The sequence below is a fragment of the Mercenaria mercenaria genome, chromosome 14 (assembly GCF_021730395.1).
Source record: "Mercenaria mercenaria strain notata chromosome 14, MADL_Memer_1, whole genome shotgun sequence".
NCBI classification, from domain to species: domain Eukaryota; kingdom Metazoa; phylum Mollusca; class Bivalvia; order Venerida; family Veneridae; genus Mercenaria; species Mercenaria mercenaria.
This window is the reverse complement of record NC_069374.1, coordinates 50,851,961-50,860,766: the sequence shown is the minus strand read 5'-3', so window position 1 is coordinate 50,860,766 and position 8,806 is coordinate 50,851,961. Positions and strand designations below refer to the sequence as shown.

General features: G+C 34.2%; 1 long non-coding RNA gene across 4 annotated transcripts; it reads left to right on the top strand.

Moving 5' to 3' along the window:
* The first annotated feature begins 828 nt into the window (after positions 1-828).
* LOC123526447 (uncharacterized) lies at positions 829-8,566 on the top strand. 4 transcript variants are annotated; one of them, XR_008367111.1, is made up of 3 exons: positions 830-1,378; positions 4,456-4,677; positions 6,323-8,566. It is a non-coding gene; the product is annotated as an uncharacterized LOC123526447 (long non-coding RNA). The 4 variants fall into 4 exon arrangements; XR_008367112.1 differs by having other exon boundaries at positions 832-1,012; positions 1,252-4,677; XR_008367113.1 differs by having other exon boundaries at positions 829-4,677; positions 6,371-8,566.
* The last annotated feature ends 240 nt before the right edge of the window (positions 8,567-8,806 follow it).

Here is an 8,806-nt window from a genome sequence, read left to right as displayed (position 1 = left end):
GTTGACACTGGTCTATCAAGCTTCAAAATTTGCTTAGATAAATGCAAATAACACAAACATATATTACTTACTTTAGAAATAAAATGTTTTGAATCTACATTAAACAAGAAAGCAAATTGTATTTAATACTTTTCTAAGAAATTACGATAAATAGCAAGATATCATATACATATCTGAAACATCTCTGTTGCCATGGTTACTTTAAATCATAAGATAAATAGGGTGCCATGTAATATATTTGATATTCTGCTTATAATTTTACGGCGACCCTAATATTCCATGTTGGTTATTAACAGAATGGCACTGCATGAAACCGTCCAAATCCCCATGGTCATAGTTACATAGTTGTTTACAAATAAAAGAACATGCGTAACCGTGGAAGCACGAGCCCGCGACATATACATTTTATGCATATACTAGAGAGCCAACGCGCATAGTAGTAATATCATCAATTAATAGACTTTTACGGATAACATTGAATGCGAAATACACTTGGATGGTCATGTACTTCAACCTGGTTAAAATTATACTTGAAGGGACAGAGATAAACAAATTTCCGATTGTAACAGTTAAAACATTAAATTACATGGAATACTATAATAAATTGCTACGGTTAAGCTATGATGAATGTATTATAGTAACAAGGTATACTACATCCTTTAAGTCCCGAACATTCACTGGCTTTTACTGAAGACAATGTGATAATATCGTTATTAAAACTTTATTGGCCTGTCTGCTTCAAATGTTTCAGTGTTGTATTATAAAATTCAATATTGTGTTTTTAATGATTACCATTCAAAACCTGTTACTGAAGGAGCTCTTATCCTGTTGTAAGTGCCCGCGTTAGCTTATGTCTTGTTGGTATATTAATATACTTGTTGCGATTTAATCTCCTTTTGGGTCCTTTCAGTTTTGCACATGGAAGAAGAAGGTCGTTTGCAAATAGATGCGAGGGTTGAGTTTGCTTCTTATCGAAGGAATCCTCGATTGTTTATACTTGCTGATGTTTAATGTATGGACTTAATTATTCTATGCGCATTTAGATATTGTGAGAGAATACTTAAATAGTATTTTGAGATTTTTGTTGAGTGATTTAAATCTGTAAGTCATGCAGTTTATATAGCAGGGAGGTAGGCTTGTATTATTTGCTTATTTTTAATATAGTTGTATTTATTGTACGGATATATCTGTGTAATTACCGAAGGATTTAAACATTAAATTGATTAATAGCTTTTCTATTATACTTTGCAGTTATCATAATGACTATTTGTTTTGTGACCTGCTACAATTTAATCCTGGAGTGATGAGGTGTTTATTTGTGTGTTACTGGAAGGTGTACACTTAAACGAGAGGTAAAAGAGCAGGTCGATATCCGAAGGTAATATGCATTATTAAATTGGTAATATGTCTTGCAAATTTATGTAGGTAATTATGTGGTTTCCCATGCGAATTTTGATAACAATGCATTCCTTTGTAATGCAGGGTTAAAAATAGACATGTGTAAACATCACTGCTAGCAGTGTAGCAGACGATTTCTGTATACAAGTGGCGAGTTATTCATGAATCTGTTAAACTATATATGTAGTACAATAAACACGTGGAAGAGTCTATTATTCATGATACCTGCTTACAAACAGAGTAGGGTTTAAGCAATTTTATCAGATTTAATCTCGCTGAAAAGTATTTTCTTCTAAAGTGAAGTAATTAAACTTCCATTTCACATATATATTAAGCAAAGTTAAATTTTCATGAGCACGGATCAAGTAATTAAGTGCGCATGTGTGAGGAAAATAAGTAGTTTCACTTTTCAATATACCACCGTTTCATGCAGTATGTTTGTTTTTAGTCCTGATGGCTAATGTTTATGGTTTGTATAGAAGAATATTGTTAATAAAACAATCAAATGAATAAATATAAAACAAGTTGGCTTCCTACAAAAAAAAAAAATGTCGTTATAACTTATTGTCATTTGTAGGATGACTGTTTTTCAGATCTTAATCTATAGTTAGCCTTTCAGATCATAATCTATAGTTAGCCCAATTGCTAATGTCTGATTGTATCAGCCGGTACTGCCTTAGGAAAAAGAGTGCCATCCTTATCCTTTGTATTGGTTTGTAACTGGATTTTGAATTTATGATTACTGCTTAGGGATGAAGAGAAAGTTGCTATTATCTCCATTGTGTTGGATGGTATTTGATTTTGAATTTATGATTAATGTATATTGACTGTGTTCCGCCCATTTGGCTATATGTTCGATCGTTTCTAATAAAAAAATGAGAAAGTTAAGAAAGTTGCTGTTACCTCCATTGTGTTGAATGGTACTTGATTTTGAATTTATGATTAATGTGTATCGACTGTTTCGCCCATTTGGCTACGTTCGATCGTTTGTAATAAAAAAATGAGAAAGTTAAGAAAGTTGCTGTTATCTCCATTGTGTTGAATGGTACTTGATTTTGAATTTATGATTAATGTGTATCGACTGTTCCGCCCATTTGGCTATGTTCGATCATTTCTAATAAAAAAGAGAAAGTTAAGAAAGTTGCTGTTTTCTCCGTTGTGTTGGATGGTACTTGATTTTGAATTTATGATTAATGTATATTTACTGTGTTCCGCCAATTTGGCTATGTTCGATCATTTCTAATAAAAAAAAAGGAGAAAGTTAAGAAAATTGCTATTATCTCTTTTGTGTTGGATGGTACTTGATTTTGAATTCATGATTAATGTATAATGATTGTGTTTCGCCCATTTGGCTATGTCTGATCATTTCAAAAAAAAAAAAAATGGTTGCCAAGTATATCCATTGTGTTGGATGGTAACCGGATTTTGAATGTATGATTAATGTATATTGATGAACTCTGTTTAGCCCATTTGGCTGTGTTCGATCATTTAAAAAAAAAAAAAAAAAAAAAAAATAGGTTGCCCATTATATCCATTGTGTTGGATGGTAACCAAATTTTTTGATTTTTTATTATTGTACATTAAGTGATTAATGTATATTGATGAACTCTGTTTAGCCCATTTGGCTGTGTTCGATCATTTCAAAAAAAAAAAAAAAAAAAAAAAAAATAGGTTGCCAAGTATATCCATTGTGTTGGATGGTAACCGGATTTTGAATCTATGATTAATGTATAATGATGAACTCTGTTTAGCCCATTTGGCTATGTTCGATCATTAAAAGAAAAAAAAAAAAAAAAAGATTGCCCATTATATTCATTGTGTTGGATGGTAACCGGATTTTGATTCTATGGTTAATGTACATTGATGAACTGTGTTTAGCCCATTTGGCTATGTTCAATCATTTTTTTAAAAAGGTTTTGGATTATGTGCATTGTGCTGGATTGTAACCAGATATTGAATTTATGATTATTTTACATCGATGAACTGTGTTTAGCCCATTTGGCTATGTTCGATCATTTCAAAAAAAAAAAAAAAAAAAAAAAAAGTTTGCCGATTTTATCCATTGTGTTGGATGGTAACCAGATATTGAATTTATGATTATTTTACATCGATGAACTGTGTTTAGCCCATTTGGCTATGTTCGATCATTTAATAATAATAATAAAAAAAATATATATAAAAAAATAGGTTGCCGATTATATCCCTTTTGTTGGATGGTAACCGGATTTTGATTCTATGGTTAATGTACATTGATGAACTGTGTTTAGCCCATTTGGCTATGTTCAATCATTTTTTAAAAAAGGTTTCGGATTATATGCATTGTGTTGGATTGTAATCGGATTTTGAATTTATGATTAATGTATTTTGATGAACTTATTTTAGCCGATTATATCCATTGTGTTGGATGGTAACCGGATTTTGAATTTATGATAAATGTATATTGATGAACTGTGTTTAGCCCATTTGGCTATGTTCAATCATAAAAGAATAGGTTGCCGATTATATCCATTGTGTTTGATGGTAACCGGATTTTGAATTTAACATTAATGTACATTGAGGAACTGTGTTTAGCCCATTTGACTCTGTTCTATCATTAACAAAATGGTTGCCGATTATATAATTTGTGTTTGGTGGTAAACGGATGGTTGCCGATTATATACTTTGTGTTGGGATGGTAATCGGATTTTTAATTTATGATTAATGTATATTGATGAACTGTGTTTGCCCATTTGGCTATGTTCTATCATAAAAGAGAGAGTTGCTCATTATATTCATTGTGTTGTATGGTCATTAGATTTTGAATTCATGACTAATGTATATTGATGAACTTATTTTAGCCCATTTGTTAAATGATTGACCATTTCAGTCTTATTGTCTGAATGCCCACTATAGACATTGTGTATGCTGGTGACATGATTTCGAATTGATGTGCTGCCAAATTGCAAATTTGTCATATTTTCCTTTCTATCTCAAAGTTTATAACGGGCTAGAGACAAAATTTACATATATTAATATGCTTTTTGCCAAATTTTCAAGTATACAATTGAATATTTCTAGACAACGTCAAAAACCCAAGAAGTTCCGCAACACAGTCCAGATGGTACAGCCACACCGCAACGCTACCCAGCCGTTTCAGCCCCGCAACCGGTTAATCTGAACCCGCACCAACTTGTGGTTGTGGTGAGCCTTGTTGTAGAATACCATTGTTCCGTGTTTGCGCAGCGAAGGGGCATTTTGGCTGATGATTCGCTGCACTGTCAGACAGTGTTGAATAAAATGGTGGGTTGGCTCCGATGTAGATCATTTATAACGACTTGGGAGACCACGTTTCAGCAAATGTTTAAATTACGATGGTTAATGGCGAATTCATAGAGTAAACAGTATTGTTACGCTCAGATCACATTAATAACAGTCAAGGTCAGAGTTTTCTTGTTACTGAAGCAGACTGATAGCTAAAATTTAAGTCAAAGGCTCCGGCCAAAAGAAAGATTCATTGCCGGTCCTTAATGTACATGAGTATCTATATATACCGTGCGCAAGAAAATGTTATGACTAGTTTTCAAGGTATTTGTACCAAATTTGCTTGTGTATACGAACATAGCTGTACGCGTTGTCATGGGAAGCACTCTAGGAAGTATTTATTTATTTTTCAGAATCACTAGTAGCTACCAATCAATATCGTTCTAGGTACTCGTCACTTGGACCTCGTGGAATCTTCAGATAGCCAAAACCGGCATCTCAAAGAGATTCACTTAAACCTCCATTACCTCACCAAAACCCTTATTGACTTAGCAGTATTACAAGTCTATCTTTCTTTATATCCAAATAAATAAGTGGCAGCTGAATTTTTAGAGGGTTCTAACAAAGGGTTTCGATTATAAAACCAGCGCCCTAGAGTCCAAACTTCAGTCAAACTTTAATTTCCGTTAGGCAAAACTGCTGTAGCTAATGAGAAAGTTACTAGTATGTAGGAAGAGCAGTTAAGCAGAATTGCGGTTCCTTTTAAAGAAATGCCTGTTCCAAATTTCAGGCAATCCGCGATCAGTCTTGTGGCCAAAAAGATGGTAGCTCGAGGATTATACACCATCTTTCCTTTCCGAAGGGAACCCCGCAGGGTTCAAGTTTGAATGATTTTATTGATACGTCTTCTTCCTCAGTTCAGTACACTTCTTTAGACAGAGTGACGGAGCTATTGTTTCATTAGTGCAATATTGCGAAATGGCTAAAGTTGGCATCAAATCTGCCTTTCGCCTTTTGAGGTTCATAATTATGATTTTGAAATTATTAGCCTTCAAATTAGGAGGGGATTATTTTACTGACAAGACGTTACCTATGAGTGTGCAATCTTTTGCTGCCATTGGGAAAAGTTTGCTAATTTATTACAATTACAATAGCTGGTCCGGTACAAGAGGAAATCCGAAAGGCTGTTTTATTGCTTGGATAATTATGTGTGTTTGGCTCGCTCTAATTCAGGGAATGTGTGACCAATTTGTTCTGTTTTATAGATCAATGCCTTAACATACCCGTAGCAAAAAAAAAAAAAAAAAAAAAAAAATTGCAAGCCTAAGTTGATCTTTTAATTTCTGTAACAGAGCCATTCCCTTTCTAGACTATTTAGTAGTGGTTTCTATGCGATCGTGTCAGCTTTACTTGCATGCAAAGACGACTTGCACCTTACTGCACTTTTAGCCCATCTTTTAATCAAGAATGTAGCTCGTCATACAACATGTCTGTATATCTCGGACATTTCTTCTATTTTAAAATAAATAGTCTTGAATATCTTACTTAAAGATTTATGTTACGTTGAATGCTTATCCGTTTTGATAGGTTGCATCGGACAATTGACATCAGGCAACCTATAACGCTTGATTTACTTCGTAAACTTATACAGGTGACAAATACTGTTTGCTCTTCTATATTTTAGGCATTACAGTTTTCAGCAGTAATTTCCCTGACCATTTTGATTTTTAAGGATATGTGAGCTTGTACACACGAACTCAAACTCCTCGAATATAAGTGCTAAAGGTCACGCATTATGTGAGGGAGACGTTAGTATTGTAAGTATTGGTGTACTTCGCATAATTCTTCATTCATCAAAGGACGATCAGAAAAAAGGCGAAGGAGTAGCTATTATTTACAACCTTACACATTGTTCTACTTGACCCCTGGATTTAATAGAGAGTTATATGGTTGTTCGACCATCTAGTGCTTCAAACTAGTTATTTGTTTGTTTATTTAAACGGTCTACCCGTCATACGCTGTCAGTTTAGTGTGTTCTAAAGAAATCTTTGACTGCCATTCCATATAAACCACATTTATTTAGAGTAGGTGCTGCAACAGCAGCATGACTGCTTACGATATTACAAGAATGGGGCGTTGCGCCCCGGATTCAAGTGCACTTAAATCTTACATTAGAATCCTCTCACGTCAGCTGTTGTCACTCAGATCTTAAGCCTATAAGTAGTTTCTTTGTACCTGCCATATGCTGCCCTTTTTTGTTGACAATTGTTTTCAGCTTTTCAGTGCGTCCTACCCATATTTGGATAGTTGGATGTTCAATTATAAAGTCGGTATTTCGTTACGACAAGGAATCAGCTGAGGGTTCTCAACTTGTAATGCAGCGTCATAATGCGACCATACTGTGTCAGAGTCAGGATGGTATGAAATGGCGGCAAGTTAAACCATTAATCTTACACTTGTTTCTTTTTGAAGACAATCAAGGTATCATTGTTATTCATTGAGTAATTAACTTATTTTTCATAAGAGAGAGCTAGAGAACGCGTTAATAATTTCGCTGCTCATTTGTTTGTTGTTTGTTTTTTAAATACATTGGTGGATACGTTCGTTAACCAGAAATCGTCGAATCCGTGACGGGTCTCTTCAACAGGGATGGGGTGCACTTGTCATAATTTGGAAATATTTTGTTTTTATTCACTCTGCAAAACAAGTGTCAGTCCTTTTTAGCAGAAAATTGTTAAGGCACAGCTTCTCAGGCAGGGTTTGCTTCGCTATACTGGTGGCGGTTGTCAAGAATTTTCCACGTTGTTCCAAATTCTCGACATGTGGCGGTTAGGTCAGCCTCCACCAGTATATCTTAACGTTGTGTAATAAGAAGTTTGTTTGTTTCAAGTATACTGTATTAGGCCTCTGTTCACAGGGCCTCCACATCTGCAGTTTAAACATATACTTTATATCATATGTATTTGTATATTGACATTTATGTGAAGCTGTGACCAATTTCTGCCAACCATTAATTTAAACGAAATTAGATACTAATTGCTTGCTATAGTAAAATTATTGATAGTAAAAGTAATGTATTCATACAACTGTCTTGGGTTGTTCTTTTTAGTATTATTATTTCTGTGCCAAGCTATCTTCAGTAATGTGTTTTTAATGATTACCATTCAAAACCTGTTACTGAAGGAGCTCTTATCCTGTTGTAAGGGCCCGCGTTAGCTTATGTCTTGTTGGTATATTAATATACTTGTTGCGATTTAATCTCCTTTTGGGTCCTTTCAGTTTTGCACATGGAAGAAGAAGGTCGTTTGCAAATAGATGCGAGGGTTGAGTTTGCTTCTTATCGAAGGAATCCTCGATTGTTTATACTTGCTGATGTTTAATATCCCACCCTCCACTCCCCTTATTTTGCTTGTGTTCTCCTTTTTCTTTATAATTTCAGGTACATCGTATGTGTTCAAGTTCAGCCTACACCTTCCTTCCCTTCAGTCGTTACAGCTTCACATGGAATATTGGAAGTTTTCACATGTTGATGTATGGACATGACAGTGTCTGTTTTCCAGAACTGTGAAATGTGTATGTGTCATATATAAACGTTTAACGTAGTCACTGATTCTGTATGTCTGTTTTTTGTATACCTGATCTCCGTTGAATTCTGATCCCAGGTTCGGCGGTTAGGTCAGCCTCCACCAGTATATCTTAACGTTGTGTAATAAGAAGTTTGTTTGTTTCAAGTATACTGTATTAGGCCTCTGTTCACAGGGCCTCCACATCTGCATTTTAAACATATACTTTATATCATATGTATTTGTATATTGACATTTATGTGAAGCTGTGACCAATTTCTGCCAACCATTAATTTAAACGAAATTAGATACTAATTGCTTGCTATAGTAAAATTATTGATAGTAAAAGTAATGTATTCATCAAACTGTCTTTGGTTGTTCTTTTTAGTATTATTATTTCTGTGCCAAGCTATCTTCAGTAATTTCTTTTCATGTGATGATAGTATAATGTACAGTAGACATTGTAATATCAAATCAAATAAAGTATCAAGAGGTTTTTGAGATATCAGTTCATTTTTCAACTTTGTTGCTTTAAAAGACACTATTATAGAGGTCTCTTGCTTTACCAGAACATAGATTTACCCAATCGAATTAACTTTAAAGTG